This window comes from Monodon monoceros, unplaced genomic scaffold (assembly GCF_005190385.1).
Source record: "Monodon monoceros isolate NGI ecotype Baffin Bay Population unplaced genomic scaffold, NGI_Narwhal_1 Super_Scaffold_12, whole genome shotgun sequence".
In the NCBI taxonomy this organism is placed as follows: Eukaryota; Metazoa; Chordata; class Mammalia; order Artiodactyla; family Monodontidae; genus Monodon; species Monodon monoceros.
In genome coordinates, this window is record NW_021703768.1 from 116,717,795 (window position 1) to 116,735,867 (window position 18,073).

Here is an 18,073-nt window from a genome sequence, read left to right on the forward strand (position 1 = left end):
CAATCTTTGAACACGAGTCTAGCTCCAAGAGTGCTCGGCTATGAGTTCTCGGCCCTACGCGCACCTGAGCTGAGGGGCGCGGCCAAACCCTTCCTACTGGTCTTTGTAGCTTCGCGGCCGGCTGGAGAGAGGGGGCAGAGAGATGGCGGATTTCCCCATAAGGTGCGTCTCCAAGCCCATGCACTCCTCACAGAACGGGAGAGGTCCTCTTATTTTTTGTAAAGTTGCAGAAAAAGAGGTGAAGACGGGGCGCGCTGGGGAGCTCAGCCTGGGCCGACCTCGTCAGAGCGCGGGGAGCTTGAGGCGCAGTGGCTGCGGCTCCGGCCTCAGAGCCTGCGGCGTCCAAGTGGCCAGAGCTGCGTCGGGAGGGAGGCGGAGGGAGGAGGGAGGGGAGCCGAGGTTGGGGGGGGGGGGGGGAAGGAGGAGGGAGCGTTTAGTCCGGTCCGGGTTTTGCCGGCAGCCCCCGGGCAGCGTTCAGAGCTCCTGCCCGGGCGGGCGCGCGGCGGCGGCGGTGGCAGAGGCGGCGGAGCCTGAGCGGGGATGTAGAGGCGGCAGCAGAGGCGGTGGCGGCGGCGAGAGCAGGCGCCCGAGCCGAGAGAGAAGAGCGGCCGAACCTTGTTCCCCGAAGCCGGGCCCCGCGTCCCTGCCCTGCCCAGCCCAGCGCCCAGCCATGCGCGCTGCCTGCTGAGTCCGGGCGCCTCACGCTGCGCCCTCCGCCAGCCGCTCAGCGCTACGCTTGGGGGTGATTAGTTGCTTTTTGTTGTTTTTTAATTTGGGCCGCGGGGAGGGGGAGGAGGGGCAGGTGCTGCAGGCTCCCCCCCCTCCCCGCCTCCGACCAGCCGCGGCGGCGTGACTCCGGCTCCGGACCCGGGCACGGCGGGCGGCGCGGTTGGAGCGGAGCGCACCGCGGCGGCGGTGCCCAGAGCGGAGCGCAGCTCCCCGCCCCTCCCCTCCCCCTCGGCCTCGCGGCGGCGGCGGCAGTGGCGGCTTGGACGACTCTGAGAGCCGGTAGGTGTCGGGCCACGGCCCTCCCCCGACCCCCCCCCGGAGGCCGGCCCCCTCCCCTTCCCCGCCTACCTCCCTCTCCTCCCCCGGGGCCCGGTGCGCGGCCGGGGCCGGAGTTCGCTGCAAGTCTGCTGAAAGTTTGGCGGCGCGGGCTCCCCCGAAGTTCAGGTGCGGAGAGCCAGGGACGGGAAAAGAGGGGTCCGTGTTTGGGTGTGGCGGGGGGCGCCCGTAGTCTGAGCCTCGGAGCCCCGGAGGCTGGGATCCCTAGCTGCGGTGATCGCTCGATGGCCTCTTCTATACTCAAGCCTCCCCAAGCCGCAGTCAGCTCGGTCGCAGATCACTGAGTTCAGACAAAAAGAGGGGTTTTAGGGTCGGGGACGGCGGCTTGGGCGCCATGGATTGGGGTCGGGGCTCTCCCTGAGGGATACGGTCCCCTCCCCAAGTACTCGCGCTTGAGGGCACAGGGGCGGCGGGAGCCCGTGTCCTCACCTCTCGGTGTTGGGCGGGCGCTCCGCCTGCGGGGGCGGCTGATTGGAGATCTCCGGCGCGCACTCCCCCCAACAGACCCCATTCGCAGCCCTGTGTTTTGGGGGCATTACTGCTCTAACGCCCAGGACGACGCGTGGCTGAGTCTCCCCCTCCACTTGGAGGGGGCGGTGGCCACTTCTACATTTCCCTTGAGGCTCCTCGCCCCCGCTGCCCGCGGGGTGCCTGGCGGGCTGACCAAGTTTGACCTTTTTTTTTTTTTTCCGTCAAAGTATCACCCCCGACCACCACTGCTCTCCGCGGCCTCTTTCTCCCTTCCTCCCTAGCCTTAGGGAGTCTTTCAGGCTGTCTCCTGAGCCCCGCGTGGCCAAGCAGCATGCAAAGCCAGGGAGGGAGAATGGGGGTGTTCCTCTAGCTAAGGAGCTGTGGGAGGCGGGTGTCCCAGGCGCCTGCTTCGTTGCTCTGGCCCCAAATTTACCCGTGAAGTTTGGCCCCGAGCCCCCTCCTCTCTTCTTCCCCAGAGCGGGGGGCCGAACCGCCGCGAGAAGAATGTGTTAATTTTCTTGCTGGGGGAAGTTGTCCTCGCCCGTAATGGGCTGCTTTCCGGCGGGGAGCGCGGGGTGCGCCCGGCTTTGTTTATTTGTAGGATCAACAGAAAGTGAGTGACCCCAGTTTTTAAATGGGGGGCCGCCTCCGGGACCTGTCAGAAGAGCTGAAGCACCCAATGAGGGAGCAAGATCGCTTTTTGGTCTCCCCCCCCTTCAGGAATCGGAAGGGGTACGCGGAGTTGGGCTGGTGACACGGGCTGCAAGGAGGAACCTTGCAGATTTGGGGGGTTCTGTAGGCACTCATCCGGGAAGACTTGCTCCCTCCTCTTGTCTCCTGCGACGGGGGTCTGAAGGGTTGGCAGCCGCGCCCTACTTTGCCCCCTGGACCCTGGGTGGTCTGAGAGTCGCGTCTTCGGATAGAAGGGGCTGAAGGGGGGGTTCTGGCGAGCCAGCCTCTTGACCTCCGCCTTAGCCTGCGCCGCGGGCGCTGTTCGGAGTCCTAGGTTTTGTGGTGGGCCCGGCCCCCCCGCCTCTCCGCGTTTGCGCAGGAAGCGCTGAGGAGGGGGCGTGTACGTTGGTTCGGCCCTCGCCCCCGCCGGAGCCGCCCCAGGGCGGCCGGCAAACAGAGTCCCTTTCAAGTTTTCCGCTGGGGCCGCCTGGCGGGGGCTGCGTGCGCGGTCGCTGCGGACTTGTTTGGAGCGCTATTTGAACGCCCGGCGCCACCTCAGCTGCCCCGGCCCGCGGGGGCGGGAGGCGGGGGGGCCGGGGGATGGCTGTCCATGTAACTGAGAGCATTTAAATTAGATGTTTTTAGGGGGCGTGCTGGCCTAAGCTTGCCCAGATCCCCCTCCCGAAAGACCCTCGTACCCTAGGTGCCAACCGTCATAGGAAACCCAGGAACCCGAAGCCTCCTCCCAAACCCCTTTTTGAGAGCGATGCGGGGAGACTGAGGCCAGCGCTACCTACTACTGCGTAGTGTTGATTTAGCAGTTTCTCTGGATGAGACTCAAGCAAGAGCTTGGGGCGGGGTGAGCGGGTAGTGGCCCGCTCTGCAGCTGTCACCCCCTTCCCAGAACGGAAATTGTCCTCTCTCCTTGGGGAGGAGGGAGAGGGGGTGATTTTTGCCCTGGGAAGGGGTGGGAACAGCTGAGGGAGGTTGGCCTCTGAGTTTTCAGTCAGCCCTGGGGGTCTCGGTAGAAGCCCACCGCTCCCACATGCCCACCTCCAATCCTGGCAGGACCTGGGGGCTCTCCCAGGGAAGCAAGAGCTAGCCTTGCACCTCCCTCTCCCATGCCACCTCCCTTTCCAAGGTGGGGGCAGAGGTTCCTCTGCAGAAGACAGACCCTTGGCTGACTGGCTGTCCGTTGGCGCCTTATTTATGTGTGTATTTGGGCCCGGCTGTTTTCCCGGCTCAGCAGGTGACCCTGGCCAGGGCCTCCTATCTCTCCCCCGACAGAGCCTGTTGACTTACCCGTGGGCCAGCGGCCTCGTCTTTATCACGTGAGGCCTGGAATGTCCACCCGGCAGGGCTGGGCTGGGTGGGGGAAGGGAAGGGGAGGGGAGGATTCTGCATCCAGGGCCCAGGCCAGCTCAAACCTGTGTTCTATGGGTTCCTACTGCGGCCCCCAACTCTTGCTGCCTCTTTCCAGCTTCTTGCCTACCTTCTACCCATTTGGCAGATGTGAAGCTGAGGCTTATGGGAGTGTGGGGGGCAGGGTTGCATCTGGATAAAGGATCAAGTCTCTGGGAATTAAATACCCCACCTTCTTTAGGACCTCATCTAGTTATTCATGGGAGAGTGGAATGGAGATGGGGGTCTCTCTGGGAGGGAGGGGTGTAGGCTGGGCTGAGGTCAGCTGACTTTCCAGGATGCCTGATAGGGTGGAGGAATGGTGGGATACTGATGAGCCAGACCCAGGCCTACTTTCTTAGAGCCTCTGGTCGGGTGACCATGAAGTCAGAACTAGCTCCCCAAGCACGGTGTTCTGAAGCATGCCTTAATTGACCAAGGATGGGGTGGGGCTCACTTATTACTGTTGTTATTATTATTGCCCACTCTTTATATATAATTTACTTATTCATTCATTGGTCTAGTGTGTATTTATTGAGCACCTACTGTGTGTCAAGCCCCACCCTTCTGGGAGTGCAGAAATGAATCACTGACTCTGCCCCTGCTCTGGAGGCAGGCCCAGGGTAGAAACTCCACCCTCTTTCCCTACCCCCTGGGGCCCTGAATGGGGCTTTCCCATTTTTTTCCTGGGGCTCTACCTCTCTTACCCCCCACCACCTGGTCCCATCGTAGCCTGTGTGTGTGGTTGTATGGGTGTGCGTGTGTGTGAAGTGCCCTTGATTAAGTGTATTAATAGTTAAACTCTCGCTCATAGCTGGAACTCACCAGACCACAAAAAGCCTCCCCAGTTACTCACGCACTACTGCCCAACAAGAATATCCCACTCAAGTTTTTTTTGCTTTCTCTTACTTCCCCCTTTATTCCCCCCAACTCTGAGCCCACCTCCCAGGCTGCGGGCAATAAGAAAGGACTGCCCCCTCAAAGACTCAGGAATCTCCAACCATTCCACCTGCCCCCTAAAGTCAAAGGCAGTGTCAGCTGCTGGATGAGGCTGTGTGGGTCTAGTCTGTTGGTATGAGATGTGGGAATCTGGGTGGTGTGTGTGCTAATGACTCAAGATGTGTTTATCTGTGACTCTGTGTGTTGAATGTGTGTCTGTCTATCTTGGGGTGTAGGAGTCTGAGCATGTGTATATTTGTGAATCAGGACATGTGTCTATGGATCTAGTAGTTGTTTGTGTATGCATCGCATATACCTGTGTGTTTGTGAACCTGAGAGCCTATATCTGAAAGTTGGATTTGTCCCTGTAAATCTAGGAATGTGTATATTCTGAGTTCTGTGTGCTTAGAATTTTGGAGAGGGTGTGTTCATAATTTGTGTATATCTGTGTGTTTTATATATGCTTGTAAATATCAGAGTGTCTCACCCCCTGAGTGGTGTATCTGAATTGAGAAAGTGTGTGTGACTCTGGGAGTGGCATATCTGAGCTGTGCTGACAATGGTCTATGTCTGTCTTTGGTGGCTGGTGTCTATGTTCCTTTCTCTTTCTGTCTCTCCCTCCCTTATTGAGGCCCTGAGTGTGTGAGTGTATGTAATGTTGAACCTCTCCCACCCAGTCTTTCCCCTCCCCTGCCCTCCCTGGCAGTAACTGGGCAGCCTCCCCATCTGCCTGCCTGCTGGGAGTTTTGGAAGCCATGGAGGGAGACAGGCTGGGGCCGGGGTGACAGCACGTATCCACGGCGATGGCAGCCTGTGATTATGGGAATAAAAGGATTTTAAGGTCATGGGTTTATTTTTCTGTTTTGTTTTGTGTTTTTCCCCCCTTTGGTGGAGCCATTGGCAGCAAAGGACCATTGCTGTGTGTCTGCAGGTTGGGAGTCTGTCCCCCTGCAAGTGAACATGGATCTGCAGGGCTTTCCTGGGAGCATGAACACGTGTGTGTACATGCATGAGTGGAGCCTGTGAGAGCGTGTGTTCCTATCTTCCTGCTCCCCATGGGAGAGTCCGCGGGACTGTTCCCTGGGGGAGAATTCTCAGGAAAACTTCTTGTTTCTGGGTGTTTCATGGAACTGGAACCCTGTAGTCCTGTGTGTGCTGAAGAGCGGTCTGGCCCCAATCTTTGCCCACCTGTCTCCCCCTCCCTGCCCACCCACCCCCCATAGGGTGTCTCTGGCCAGAGACTGGCTAGGCCCAGTCACCTGGGCCAGGCCACATCTCGGGGTGTCAGTGCCCCTGGCCCTGCTCCAGCCCCTGTAATTGCATTCTGCCGCCTAATCCCCCGCCAGCTCAATTAGATCGCAAATTCTTCTTCATTTCCTGCCTCTGATGCTGGCCTCCCTCTGGGCTCACAGGGCCAGGGAGGGAGGGAGGGGATGTTGCCCCCTCTTCTGCCAGCACTGAGGGCTCTGGAGGTGGGGGTGATTAGTTCCTGGCACACTGGCCCTGGGGTGCTTGTTGCAGCCCTGGGGGCCAACAGGACAGGGCTTTTTGGACCAGCCTCAGTATCCCCATGCTAGGGGAAGGGGCTTGTGTAATCTGGTACATGAGCTCTGGGTAGACCAGGCAGATCACTCTGGCCAGGCCCCTAGGCAGTGCCCTCACTGTGGGTCCCCACAGGCTCTGCCCATCTCCTGTTCCCAGAGCAGTTGCTGACGACCCCTGGCATAGCAGTTGTGACCTTGTTTTTGACCTTTTCCTGTTGGCTGTTCCAGGCACCAATAGGATCACTGAGCTCCCCTCTACTGGGTCCTCCTAACCTCCTGCCTTGACCTTGCCTGGGCAAGTGTATTTGACCACTGACTCAGGAGTCAGACCTGGCTCCAAATCCTGGCCATGTCACTGCCTAGCTGGATATATGACCTTTGGTCCGTATGTGTTCTTTCTATGATCCTCAGTTTCCTTATCCCTGAAATGGGATAATAAGAGTGCCTGCCTCACAAGGCTTTTTTCAGATTAACACAGGGATGGCTGTGCAGTGCCCAGCACCAGTGGCTAACCCACAGTCAGCATTCAATAAAAGTTGGCTTTTATGGTGATGAGGACTTCATATCCCCCAGTGAAAAGGAAGACAGAACACGTGGCTCATGGTTAGCATTTCTGCCTCCATTCTGCTACTTACCAGGTGTATGACCTTGGGTACATCACTTTGCCTCTCTGGATTTCTCTTCCCCATCTGTAAAATGGGACCGATAATGGGTCTGACCTCACAGGATTATCTGCATGCAGTTGCTTGGCCCCAGCTGCCCCTGCAGGTTTTCAAAGTATTACTTGTCCTCTTATTTCTTTCCTCACACCAAGCCTGGGTGGGGTGGGGCTGGTGAAGACACAGGCTCAGGGACAAGGGGACTGGCCAAGGTCATGAGGCTGATAATAGGACCTGGGTGGGTAGGAGGGCTACCTGCTGGCTTGCTTGCCCATTTACTCGCTGGCTCAGCTGAGCTGTGAGGCATGGCCTTCCCTCCTGCTTGTCTCTGTGGAAAGTGGTGGCTTGGCTGATTTTTTTTCTGTAAAGGGGAAGCTGGATGTCTACCCCCTTCCCCAGGAGGCGCCTGTGGCAGCGGCTGTGCTGACAGGCCTCCTGGCCCTCTTGCTAGGGTGGCTGGCAGCTCTGGAAGGCCGGCTGCGTGCAGATCAGCCAGAGGGAAGAGGGAACCGCAAAGGTCCCCTGCCATCACTAATCCCTACGGCCCCTCCCACCCTCTGCCTGTCCTCCGTCTGGATGGAAAGACAGAAAGCAGCCACAGCAGGAGGAGAGTTGGGGGAGACTTGCTCTGCTCAGGAGGTGATGGAGGGCGACAGACACGGGTTTGGGAGGGGGTCTGCTTCAGGGTCCCTGTATCTCCCTGCTAGTCTCCTTATTTCTATGACCTCTGTCACTCATTGGCCTAGGGTCTTTAATATTTCATGGCCTTTGGAGCCGGCCCCCTGCCCCAGCGCACAGGCCCCCTTTGTCTGCCTGCTGCCCCCCACCCAGGGACATCCGTGTCGCTGAATTGCTGAATTACTGACCCCAAGGCTGCCTCTGCCTTCCCCCAACCAGCCCTGACATCATCCCTGTCCCTCCTGACCTGCCTCCCTGGCACCTCTGCCTGTCACACCCTCCATCTCTCCTGCGCATTCTCTCCCCTCCTCTCCCGTCTCTGACTATCTCCCTGCCCTTTCCCTCCATTTTCCTCTTTTGTTGGCCTCCTCCTTCCCAGCAGAACAGAAACCGCAGCAACTGGTGCGCCTGTCTGCCCCCCCTCCTGGGTCCACCCCTTCCTGCCCCCTCCCCCCAGCTGTGCTGGCCATGAGAGCTGGTTTTATTTATTTTTCTGTTTGTTTGGGAAGAGGGCAGTGGCAGTTCTGGGCCCTGGCTGCTGCGCTCTGCCTAGAGCAGCGGGCAGGCGGGCCGTACTGGCCTCCCAGGAATGTGGCTGGGACGCCCCGCGCTATATTTACTTCCCTCCAGCTGCTGGCCCCAGCAGGGCAGAGCCAGGCCTGCCCAGTGGCCCCGGGGGAGCCCTGTACCCACCCTCCCCTGTCCAGCAGACCCCACATGGCCCTTGGGCCCACTGTTCCCTCTCTTCCCCATGACCTCCGTTGACCTCCTCGGACTTGCCCCGTCTGCCAGCAGGAACCCTCATGTGCCGTGCCAGGACAGGCATGGAGTGCGGGCGCTGGGGCCTGATTCGTGTGGGACAGCACCTGGCAGCCTCCACACCTCCACCTAGGGGCCTAGCCTAGGCCTGTAATCTGGTGGTCAGAACTATGCAAAGCATCTTTCCGGGCCTCTCCCTACCGGGCCTGGTCCTTGCTTTTGCCATGATCCCCTCGGCTCTGCTATGATCACTGGCAGGGGTTGGGTAGGGTAGGGTGGGGGGCCTGAGCCGGCGTCAGCAACTGCGTTCTGCTCACTGCTACCCCGCTTCCCACATAACCTGCTGGACCTCCCAGGTTTCCCACGTAGACGCATTCATATGCATAACTAAGTTCTTGCACATGCATGTGCAGCACACATGAACACATGATGGAGTGTGTACCTTCCTTGGAGGCAGGGCCATGCCTCTTGTCATTGAGTCCCTCATTCATCACATGCTTATGGGATTTACTGAGCCCGCTCCTTGCCAGCCTTGCAATGGGATGCGGCAGTGATTGCTTCCTGTACCCCCAGTGCCTGGCACCAGCTAAGTGTTTGAAGAGCTTTAGCTGCTGCTCTAATCAACTGCTGTCCCCCAATTATTACTGTAATGATCATAATAGGTCGTAACAATGGTGATGACAGTGGCTAACCCATCCTAAGCCCTTCCTGTGGGCAGGCACTGTGCGAGCAGCTTTCTAGCCTTCACTTCCTTTAATGCTCACAGTAGGCCAGTGATTTGGGTGCTGTTAGCATTCCCATATACAAATGAGGAAACTGAGGCTGGAGAGTTTGTGACTTGCCTCAGGACTTGCCACTGACGAGTGGGATTGGGTCCTGGCTGAGCCTTTGACTGGCTATAAACACCAAGAGGACAGCCAGGGTTGGTCTCTGTGTGGTGGTCCACACTGCCTGGTCACAGCAGGCACTCCGTAAATGCCTACTGAATACAGGCCGTGCTCTCTTTCCTTCTCGAGGCCCCCAGACTCCTGGCAAGGGGCCTGGCATCTGGTGGGAACATGGGCTGATTGGCTAGTTGGGTGAATGAAAGAATGAATTGATGAATGACCAGGTGATTGGCTGGTGGAATTGAGTGTTCTCAAGGGACACCAGAATGGGGGATGTGCTTATGCTGGTGATCAGAGAGATCCACAGATTGGCTGTGGAGACCCACTGGCCCTGTAGAGGATTCTGGAAAGTGAGCTTGGGGGGCAGGGCTGAGAGGTGCAGCCAGAGACCAGTAGGCTGCTGAGGCTGAGCCCTTGGGGCAGGTCATGTCTTCTCCCTGGACCTCAGTTATTCCATCTATCAAATGGGCTTGGGAACCTTGCCCTGGCTGGCTGCCAGCTGGTCTGGGAGCCTGAGAGGTGAGGGGACTGTGGTGGGAAGGAGGAAGCAGTGGGTGGTGAAGACAGGAAGATGAAGCGTGGAGCTTGGCTTGGAACCTGAGAAGCAGGGAGACCAGCCCTGACCTGACGCCCGTCCTCCCTCTGAGCTACAGGGTAAGGGTGCAGGCTCACAAACTCCTATCCACCCACTTTTGCTCTGGCGCGGGCTGGGCTTCCTGACAGCTGCAGCGTCAGTGGCTGTGTGTGCCACGAGGTGGTGGCCTGTCCTCCAGGACTAGACCAGCTGTATCCCCAGGCTTATAACCCCCCACGCCCGCCCCACAGCCTCGCGTCCGGGTCCTGTTGACCCTGATGGAAGAGCCCAGCCCCTCTCCTGCCTGACCCGCCTCCCCCAAAGCTAGATAGGAAATTGGTTAGCTGGGCACATAGCAGCAGGTAGGAGTGGGCTTGGCCCCCTTTCTTCCAGGCAGCGTCCATTCTTGGTGGCCTAGAATTTTAAGTCACAGGAGTCTAGAATCATAGAATGCTTGGAGCTGAGGGATTCTTGTCAGGATTCTTGTCGTGTTGGGATTCTAGAATCACAGAGCCATGGGCTTTACTGCTGGAAGGATGCGTGAATGGTCATGTTTCAATCTTGTTTGATGCTAGGAACATTGAGGATCTGAGGGGAGGGGCTTCCCTGTGGTGCCCTCAAGTGACATGAGTACATACCTTAGACAGAAACCCAGTTCTGCCTCTGGTCTACCCCTCTTTGTAGATGAAGCCGGCTCGGGGAGTGGGCTGTGTGGGCCCAGTCAGGCAGCAAGGGGATGCGGCTGGCCTGCAGGCACAGGAGGGGTCCTCACGGCAGTGCCTGCCTGCCCGCTGCCCACGCTTCCCCGAGGCACCAGTGTGAGGAGGAAATGCAGGCTGTTGCTTCCAGCGACAGCCGGCAGGGCCGGGCGGCTTCCCAGCTCCCCCTCTGATTCACGGCCGCCTGCAGCTCCCCCCTCCCCTGGGGGCCTCAGCAGCCCCATCTGTGCAATGGGGAGAGGAGGCTTTACCCCACAGTCTAGCGTCACAAGGACAGTACAGTTGGGATTCTTTTTAAGACCACCCTTACGCTGTGGGAGAGTTGGGCGAGTAGTACTGAATAGCCAGCTGGGCGTTTGGACCCAGAGCACTGAGAAGTTCTGCTTGGAGTCGCCCTGATGCCTCCAGTAGCCTGGGAGGCTGAATGGGTTCCTGGGGCAGAAAGTGTGGCGGGTGGGAAATGATAGAGAAGGGCCCTGCAGACAGAGTCTCCTTCAGGAAGAACCCTGGATGGGAGACCTAGCTCACTGGGCTCTCTCCTGGCCTCGATATACCCATCTGCAAAATGGAGCGTGTCATTCCATGAGGTCATTCATTCATTGTCTGCTCTGTGCCTGGATATGTGCTGGGTACTGGGGATCCTGAGGCAAGTAGTGGGGAGAGGAGGGGTGTCCTTGGTTGCGGGGTGGGAGTATGATTTGGCTAAAGGGGTGACTCTGGGAGAAGGAATGAGGGTGGTGCTGGTGGGGGCAGATAAGGGGCTGGCCAGCGAGGCGCAATGTCCAGCGGAAAATCCCAGCTGTTCTCAGGAAGTGTTTCCTCCACTGGTCCCCTGGGAGGGAGGTGAGGCAAGCAGGAAGGAGGATAGTTGGGGCAAACAAGGCCCCCAGCCAGTCGGATGGAGACGTCCCAGGCCTGGCAGCTGGGCAGGTGTGCCCCTCACACTGCAGGAGGGCTGGAACACAGCTCCGCACGCTCTGGGGCTGGGCCTGTGGCGGCGGGCCGGGCTGCCGGGAGGGGCCGGGCCATGGTCCAGATTTCAGAGCCTTCCGCAGGGGCCTCACGGTGCCCTCGCCCTGTCCTGAGCCGCCACCGCGAGCGGCAGATGCTGTTTCATCGGCTGAGGCGAGTGGGAGGCCTCCGGAAGGTCCTCCTGGGAGGTTCCGGGGGGCAGCGGGGGCGTCAGCAGCTGCCGCCCAACCAGGGCTGGCTCATGGTGGCCTCCCAAGTCCCTCAGTTCCCCCAGGCCTGGGGGCCAGGGCTGGTGCTTCGGAACTGAGACTGGTTCCTCCCGCCTTCACTCCCCCTACTGCCCACCGAGCTTCTTGGCTCTGGCCCCCCTCCCATCCCTGGCTGCGTCTGCAGAGCCCCCGGGGGAAGGCAGGGGAGGAGGCGCAGCGGGCTCAGAACAGCGGGTGCCCGCGCAGCCAAGTATTTGCGCGAGCTGTCAGAGACAGACAGGCATGTGGGGAATTTGGTGCGTGTGGGGCTGGGGGAAGCAGCCGGGTGGGCAGGCAGGCAGGAGGAGGGAAGCTGGGGCTGCTTCCCCCGCCTGTTGAACCCTGGACAGACCACCATTCTCCCCAGCCCAGGCCAGAAGGTGCATCCGGCACCTTCTTCCTGCCTGTATCAGTGGAGTGGGAGGAGCGGGACCGGGACCCTGGCTGATAGTGCTCTCACTGGGGAAGGGGTGCCCTGTTGAGGGCCGGAGCCTGGGAGAGGCTGTCTGGTGGAGTGTGGAGCCAGGCAGGAATCCGGGTTGTGCCCAACTGTGGCCTGCAGGAAATAGCAGCTGTCATGCTCCTGCGTCTCCCCCCACCCCAAGCCTGGCACGACTTGTTTCCTGGCCAGGGTCCGGCTGAGGCAGGTCGGAGGAGCCTGGTATTGCCCAGCCTGGGCAAGGAATAGGCAGGGTGAAGGGGGCCATGTTTATAAGCCTAAAGGTACTTGGGGTGCTGGGGAGGGCTCCCCCAGGTGTTCTTTTGCTGAAGCAGGCTGGAGTCATTTTGAAGGAGGGGACCTCAGCCCCTACCTCCCTGGACAAAGACCCCAATTTAGTCACCTTTGTCTTCTCTCCGATAGTTCCTTTTAGGCAGGTCAGGGCCTAGAGCTGAGTAATACTTGATGTTTCCTAGCTGAGAGCCCAGAGAGGGGCATACACTGGCCCAGGGTCACACAGTGGGCTCCCTGGCTTTCTCCCTACCCTCGTGAGGGTGGGGTCAATGGGAAGAGGTGAACATTGGGGGTTGCTAGGGTGGGGGGCTATATTTAGTCAGTCCTGCAGAGCCAGGGGGCCCCTGGGAGCAGCTGTTGGTGGGGGGGCAGACAGAGGCCTAGAGCTGCATTTAGTCTGGACAGAAATATCCTCCCCCCACCCACCCACCCACCGGCTGGGCGGCCAGGCTGCGGGCTTGTCCCCTGAGGGGCAGCTTGCCTGGGCCTGGCGGCCGGCAGGACAGCAAGATGACCCGATAGGCTTTTCCCAGCTCAGGTTTCGATGAAACAGGAACCGGAGCCGTAGCCTGGGCTGTGGGGGCCAGGGCTGCCTCCCCCCCGCTTCTCCCCTTCTCCCCATGATGCAGCCTCCCCTTCTCAGAGGCCTGGGGAAGCAGCAGGTTATTTATCAAGCTGGCCTCCCTGCCGCGTCTGCCCGAGCCTCCCCCAACCCCCTCCCTTGCGCTGGCGGCCATGAGCCCAGCAGAGCAGGGTGAGCTAGGCGGGCTGGCGGCAGGATGAGCTCAGGAGACGTGAGTCACCCGGTCCCCAGCAGCCCCACGAGGCCCTGCGGCCTGGCAGGCAGCGCGTACTCATGCACGCCCCACGCGGCACCCCCGGGGGCACGCGCTTGGGACAGACGGTCACTCAGCACACGTCGTTCCACACGACCCAGCACACACGGCTGACCCCCACGGGCACGGCCCAGTCACATTCACTGTGCACACTCCAGAAGCACGCTCTCTGTCACACTCATGGCCCCAGCCTCTGGCGCACACGCACACTGGCACACGCAGAGGTGAATGGGTAAACAGAGTCACACGTGGGCGTGCTGGGCCCCTGGGACACGGCTCCAATAAGGCAGTTGTATGTCTGCTCCATCCTGTCACGGCCTCAGGCCATCGTCCTCCGGCCACAGCTCACCCAGATGGTGCGGAGAGTTGGGCCAGGGGCGCTGACCGCACCAAGCCTGGCACGCACATGTGCGCTCTCAGTGTAGTTGAGGCTCCATTCACTCAAAGGCCCCTGTATAGGCTCACACAAAAGAGGCCCAGCCCTCGGCCATGTAGAGTCAGCTGAATTCTACAAGGTGGGCACGGGAAGGGAGGCGTTTTCCCACCCCTCAGGCTGGCTCTCTGGGGGAGGAGGCCCAAGTCTCAGGTGTGGAAGTGTTAAACCCACTTGCCCTCCAGTATGGGGATCTCTGGTCCAGGCAGAGCCTGTTGGGGGTCGATGGGGGAGGGATGCAGAGGAGCTAGGAAGAGGAAAGGCTGGAGAAGGAAAGCCATGGAGAATCGATTTTCCTGGGAGCGCCAAGTGGCCGGCTGCTCCCCCCACTCAGGGAGCTGGGTCCTTGGGAGATTGGGGGTGCCAGATACTGGGGAGGAATGAGACTCCCTTGATCTAGGGGGCTGTGCCTCAGGAGTCTGTCAGCTCACACTCCTTGCTTACCCTGGCACCTGTTTTCCTCTGTCCTCTTGGTTCCCAAGCCCCTCGTCATCCCCTCCTGCCCTGCAGCCAGCACCCTGAGACTTAGAATTCGGAGTTAGCCCCTGGTTCTTAGTCCCTGGCCTGCAAAATGGATACAGAGCTGGCCTGAGTACAAGGAAGGGCTGGGCTGCTGCGTTAGAGGGATGCCCTCAGGGAGCCTCTATGTTTCTGCTGCCTGTTGGGGCCGGTGCCTGCCTTCCCTGGAGTGAGCAGAACTGGGGGTATACCCATTTTTCATACGCTGAAAAGTATATCATTTTTCAGATGAGAGAATTGAGTCTGATGGGGGTGGCTTCATGGTCATTGAGCTTTGGACACAGTCACCTAACACTCAGACTGCAGATCATTCTGGGCCCACAGGATTGAGACAGCCTAGCAGAGGTCAAGGGGCAGGTGAACTCGGGCCCATGTTGGCTCCCGTCTCCTGGCCACATAGGTCTCCCCCATGAAGGCCTGGACAGTGATCGGGGAGAAGAGAGGGGCCTAGGCATCCTGAAGAAAACAAACAGCAGTGGCCAGCCAGGAGGACTGGATGTCTCCTGAGCCATTGACTCTGGAGTTGGACAGGCCTGGGCTCCACATCTGGCTTGGTTACTTGGAGCTTGATTACTGCCTGCTGTGTAAATCATGGCCCAGTGTGTCAACCTCTCTGACCTCACTTTTGCCACCTGTAAAATGGGTATGACCCTTATCTCTGTGTCTTAAAACTGCAAGAGCTGAAGTAGGTGGTGGGCTGTGGTTCTCACCACGTAACAGTTGGATCTCCAGGTGAGTCCAGCCCTCCCCTCTACCTGTCTGCTCCACCAAAGCTGGCATTTTTCTGGGAGTAGTACCCCACAACAAGGACTCCTTGATTAGAATGTCTTGGATTTACCCTTCTCTAGGACTGTTCTTAGATGACAATGCTGGGGTGTGGGAGTGGAGAGGCTGGGCTTGGGGCCACAGAGAGGGGGAGGGTTGGGAATAGATTGGACCCGGGGCAGAGGAACCCGGGGTCCTTGGGTGGACATTCCTGGGGGCTTCACAGTATGGGTGGAAACAGAGAGCCAGCCATGGTTCCAAGACTTTTTCTATCCCCTAACCCCCAACAGGTAGCAAGGCCACAAGTTAGACTCAAGCAGGGACTTCGAGGTGGCAAACGTGGCCTTTGCAAGGTGGTGAGGGGCTTAGTATACACCTGTGGAAGGGCTGTTGGGACTGTGGGAGTTTGAAGAAGTGCTGATATAGAGCAGGCAGGTCTGGGGGGCCAGGGAGGTAGGAGGAAAGGTTGGCAGGAAGTAGTGGTAGGTTATTCCTGTGGCCAGAAAAGGACAGCTGAGTGCTGCCCTCTTTGTAGCCTTCAGAACCCTACCGTGTGCTCACCTCCCCGTGTTCCTGCAGGTACGAGGACAGGGCAGGGAATGTTCTGTTTCAGGCCGGGGAAACTGAGGCATGAGGGATTGGCTCAAAGGCAAACAGTGGCAGAACTGGGGCTGCAACCTGGATTACCCAGCACTCCTGGCTTGAGCTGTCCTTGACACTCATTCTCGTGTTGGCTGATGCTGACAGTAAAAGTAACAACACAGCTCTCACTTATTGAGCGCCTGTGCATGCTGGCCCCGCACTGAGAACCTCACATATATCCTCTCTAGGACCCTGGTGGGGGTGGGGCTGTCATGGTGGGCATTTCACAGATCAGGGAATGGGCTCAGCAAGATCAAGCCACTTGTCTGAGGTCACCTAGCTGGAGGCTGCAGAGTGGGAGAGGAACCCTGACTCCAAACCCCCCACTTGGACCCTTTCATGGCCTGAACCTGTGCCTCTGGGGGACTCCCTACCCATCTCCCATAATCCACATGATGAGTAATGTTCGTAGTTGGGCCATCCCCTTCACCACCTATGCCCAGCCCCATGACTCTCCTAGGACCCTCTGTTATCTCGGACCCAAGAACCTTGGGACTGCTGACCCCTTAAGCCTGGGGAGGGTGAGCCCTGTTGCCCTTGTCTTCTGCAGACATGATTCACTGGGAGTGGGGTAGGAGTCAGGGCATTCCCCAGGGGGCAGATTGATGCTCCTTAGGGTTGCAGGGATCTCCTTGCAGACAAGTTCTGGGAAGGTCAGTTGCTAGTCTTGTGAGAGCTGCTTAGGGGCCTGGTCAGCGTCACACATCTCTCCCATCCCCACCCCCCACCTTCCTGGGGACTCTTTTCCTCTCTCTGGGGAGCCCTGCAGGGAGTAGTTAAGAAAGTGCCCTTGAGCTGGAGCTATCTTCCTCTTCTGTACGCAGGGGCCACAGTGACGCCCCCACCACCCCGGTCAGTGTGCTGGTTAGCTGAAGAGAGCACCAGGCACGGCGTGGCCCTGGGTCAGGGCTCACTAAAGGTCACTGAGTCGGGTTTATATTTCTGGAAGTTGTTGCTGGCCTTAAACAGGGGCAGAAAGTCTGGGTTTGGGGCCCTGTGCTGTTTGGCAAGTTACTTCCCCTTTCTGGTCTCAGTTTCTGCATCTGTAAAATGACTTGAGAGTCTGCCCTGCACATTCTCTGAGGTGGAGGTAAGTCACAGTCAGACAGACGCACTCACAGGCCCTGCACCCGCAACTGGTCACCAGGTCCCTTAGGCTCAGGGCTCCTGCAGACCTCATGTCAGCACGGGATCCAGGGGGAGCAAGGTGGGCTCTAGAGATGGGCCAACTTGGATTTTAGTCTCACCATTAACAACTTGGGTGACTTTACTTTAACTCAGCTCTGAGCCTCAGTGTTCTTATCTGTGAAATGGGAAGGCCATGGGGCCTACCTCTTTTGGCTGCTGGGAGAATAAAACAAGATGGTGTGGACAGAGCACCTGGCACAGACTCGATCCATGGTGACCTACCACACCCACCAGCTGTCCTCTTGGTTGCTGCACCACCACCGCCCCGTCTTGGTCTCAGGGCTTCTGGGAAGGAGACAGTGCCAGTCTGCTGGCTCAGCCGGCTTGGCCACTGACCTTCAGAGCACCCAGGCTGTCAAGGCCACCTGACTGCCTGTTGGGCGGGTGGGGGGAGCGCCAGCCAGCTCCTCGCCTGACGCTACCCGCCCCTGTTCCCACTCTCCTCTCCTCTCTGCGCCTGTGTGTGAGCTAATTAATCTCAACCCCTTTGGGAAATTAGAACGCTGCAGTCGCGGCCTCCTCAGCCTTGTGGTGCCGGTGCTGCTACTGGGCCCTGCCAAGACCCACTGTGGTTTGGGGGCACAGGGTGGGGGGTGGGGGCAGCAGGATGAGCTGGGAAGGCATGGGTGTCCCTGAGCCCTCCACCTCCTGGCTGGGGGGCTCTGGCTTCTCGGCCCCCTCCCCTCATTCAGCATCCATAAGGAGGCCAGACAATCACCCTGCCAGGATGAAACCCAACCCCCAGTGCCTCTCTGACCTCTTCCTGGGGCTAGCATGGTCACCCCCTAGTATGGTCATGTTCTATCTCATTGCGGGGTCTTCTTGCCTGCCCAGCTCAGGCTGATGGAGACAGATGTAATTATGGAATTTTCCTTGGGAAATTAATTTGAAAAAGTTAATTAATTGGTGGTTCCAGAGGTGGCAGGCTCCACGCCCAGCTGGTCCTACTGACGTCAGTGCTGACCCGCCTGGGACGTGCAGCTTCCTGGGCAGGCTGGGGAGGGAGATCCCGGTGACCTGGCTGGGCAGACCAGTGTCCTGGCCCAGAGGGGACACCTGGGAAGGGTGTGTCACCTGGACCTGCTAAGCTGAACTCTGAACTCTGAACTCAGCCACTTGTTTGTGTGTTCACCAGGCCATTGTCAAGCTTCTACTATACACTGGCCACAGTGTCTCAAGTGCCCCCAGCCAACATAGACTGCTGAGTGTTTTGTCCAGTTCTTCCGAATCCCTTTTCTCAAGGGAAACCTCTAAACCTATTCCCAAAGTCTTTTCCATAGAGCTCAAGGGACATTATTGGGCCCATTGTACAGATGAAGCAACTGAGGCTCAGAGGGTGTGACAAGGCATTCAGCTATATTCTCCAGCA

At 58.9% G+C, this 18,073-nt stretch overlaps 1 protein-coding gene across 3 annotated transcripts in view; it reads left to right on the top strand.

Annotated features, from left to right (window-relative positions):
* Window positions 1–447: 447 nt before the first annotated feature.
* CXXC5 (CXXC finger protein 5) overlaps window positions 448–18,073 on the top strand; it is a 34,234-nt gene continuing 16,608 nt past the window's right edge. The window contains exon 1 of one of the 3 annotated variants that reach the window (XM_029217351.1): window positions 448–1,008. The gene's annotated coding sequence lies outside the window, so the exon portion shown is untranslated. Of the gene's footprint in view, window positions 1,009–1,062; window positions 2,269–18,073 lie in introns of those variants that run through there. The other 2 variants (XM_029217353.1, XM_029217354.1) reach the window with 2 other exon arrangements.